Source organism: Osmia lignaria, unplaced genomic scaffold, assembly GCF_051020975.1.
Source record: "Osmia lignaria lignaria isolate PbOS001 unplaced genomic scaffold, iyOsmLign1 scaffold0006, whole genome shotgun sequence".
In the NCBI taxonomy this organism is placed as follows: Eukaryota; Metazoa; Arthropoda; class Insecta; order Hymenoptera; family Megachilidae; genus Osmia; species Osmia lignaria.
In genome coordinates this window covers 107,501-110,000 of record NW_027478163.1, presented here as the reverse complement: position 1 = coordinate 110,000, position 2,500 = coordinate 107,501, and the positions used below count along the sequence as shown (strand labels likewise).

General features: G+C 44.0%; 2 non-coding genes across 2 annotated transcripts in view; both read right to left on the bottom strand.

The window, feature by feature from the left end:
• Window positions 1-743: 743 nt before the first annotated feature.
• Window positions 744-898, bottom strand: LOC143306311 (5.8S ribosomal RNA). The gene has a single exon (XR_013063745.1). It is a non-coding gene; the product is annotated as a 5.8S ribosomal RNA (ribosomal RNA).
• A 1,496-nt stretch (window positions 899-2,394) lies between these two features.
• The window catches only part of LOC143306357 (small subunit ribosomal RNA), a 1,923-nt gene continuing 1,817 nt past the window's right edge, over window positions 2,395-2,500 (bottom strand). Inside the window, exon 1 of the ribosomal RNA XR_013063774.1 lies at window positions 2,395-2,500. This exon is cut by the window's right edge and continues 1,817 nt beyond it. This is a non-coding gene — a ribosomal RNA (small subunit ribosomal RNA).

Sequence of the window (2,500 nt, the reverse complement as noted above, 5' to 3'; positions counted from 1 at the left end):
TAACCATTTAACTTGTTTAGCGAAGCTAAACGCACAGACAGACAAAAAAAAAGGAACAGCATCGCGCGTCAAACAGCGACGACCCATCTGAAGCGATCTTTCATTTATACACCGTTTGTAAACAGAGAGATGTATAAAGCGCGGGGAATCATTCGAAACCCTGGGGCTATTCGAGCTTGCATTTCAGCAAATTATCATCTCAAACATTTCACTCGTTTGCTTTTTCTAAATTTATAGGAGAGCTTCTTTCGTTTATTTTTGACACACCTTTCGTAAATATCGTTTCTGGCAACGTCGGGAGCGTGGATTTCTACAAGTGAACAATCGCGCCGATCCGATAACTTCCAGCAGGATGGAGAATCTTTATAGATTATCTTCCGAGAACTCGGTGCTTTCACGGGCGGTCGTTTATAAATTTTAACGAACGACTCGCGCGCCGTGACGCACTTGCGCTAGTTCGAAGAGATATTTCGAAATTTGTTTTTCTCCTTTAACGGCCTGCATTTAGTGTATCGGTTGCGATTTTCGTCACATCGTTTCCACGACAAACGCCGACGAACTGCCCAACTATCGCTCGTACGTTGCGACTCTTTCTTTGTTTATCGTTCATTCATTCTTTCAATTTCGTTCGATAATCCCGCTCCGAAACGTTCTACTTTCGTTGAACGACGGCGAGATGTTTAGAAAGAAATGAATTACTCTTTTTTCGAGAAGCAAACGCAAGCAGTCTTTTGTTAAGAAAACGACCCTCAGCCAGGCGTGGTCCAGGAATTGTATCCGTGGACCGCAATGTGCGTTCGAAATGTCGATGTTCATGTGTCCTGCAGTTCACACGTTGACGCGCAATTAGCTGCGTTCTTCATCGACCCACGAGCCAAGTGATCCACCGTTCAGGGTAATCGTAAAATTTTGTATTTCAAACTCTTTAGATCTTTAGAGTGTTATTTTCATTATTAACACGCATCACATTCGATACCCACATCACTCTCCCACCCGGCGCGTGCGGGAGAGCGAATTCGGGCGTCGCCAACGTATTTGTTTGTTTGTTTGTTCGATCGTTGACGACACGATCGCGTCCAAGGACGGAAACCGTCGGAGAAACGCCCAGTGGCACGCTCCTCTCGACGGTCGGGCGTAAAGTACATTTAAAAACCTTGAAAAGTACGAACGCACACAAGGAATGCGAGCGCGCGTCCTGTCGCTGAATCGTGGGTTGCGAGATTCGAACAGACACACGGCCGGCGACGATCGGTCTAACTAATGGACACATAGTTTTTCAAAGACTCGCTATCGTCGCTTCTCAGCCGGTCCGTAAACAACACACATCGATCAGGCGGACGCACGAATCTTACCACGGTGCGTGTTTCGTAGATTCCAGGTTACCCGCAAGTACCTCTCTCTCCCTCTCGAAAGAGGAATCTCGATCCGTCCTTTTTGGACAATGGAGAAATCTTTTTATCGCAACACGGATGGCAAAGAAACAACCAAAGCGTAGGAGCGTGGGGACGAGAGCGACGAAAAGAACGTCGCGAAAACAAAGTTTCGACGGTTGCTCGTTCTAATACATCGTAGTTTCAACTCTCTCAGTTTTAACCACTCCTAGACGCTTCGTAAACTTTTAACAATTCTTCGCCTCCGCGAGTTTCATTTCGAATAGAGCGAACGCAACACGGACCAAAAAAACTCCGGTGATGCCAGATCATTTAGCAAAGATCAGACGGCGGGTCATCTGTATTCCTTTTCTCTCTTTTTTATATCTTTCCATTTAACTAGGGTGTCGCAACGACGGGTACATTTATATATTTATATATATTGTATTTCAATTTTAATGATCCTTCACTTTCGGTTTGTAATAATATGATCCTTCTTTCATTTCGATCCTTCATATTGTAGGTTAACCAACAGAAGTTTGTTTTTTTACGACTTGTATTTTTGTGGTTTGTTTGTTTGTTTCTTACGACTTGTTTGTATCCGATCAAGTAGACGACGACCCATAAGTATAAGTTAGAGAGATAAAGGTCGAGAGACCTCACGCAAGCGTCTTTTACTTCCATTCACATCAGCCAGAGAGAAATGGTCCGGCGTCGTGCTCTTTGGCGCCGTTGGTCGCACAGTTTTTTTGCCGGCGGTTCCGAACGGACGGGAGAAACGCGATGAGTAATCAAAGCGACCTCCGCACGTAACCGTGTCGGTGTAATTTTACCGCATCGCAGCGTTTTGGTATTTGTTTCTTATTGGCTCGAACCCGAGATTTATGTGTTTTGTGTCATGTATATGGTATTATTTATTATATCTTTCTCGTTTTGTATAATTTTTGGTCCGAGCTCAATAAACTTTTATATCGCTTTATCAATGATCCATTCAGTTAGGTTTTCTCTTGTATTTTTAATTTGTTAATGATCCTTCCGCAGGTTCACCTACGGAAACCTTGTTACGACTTTTACTTCCTCTAAATAATCAAGTTTGGTCATCTTCCCGGTAACATCGGCAATGCCGAGAC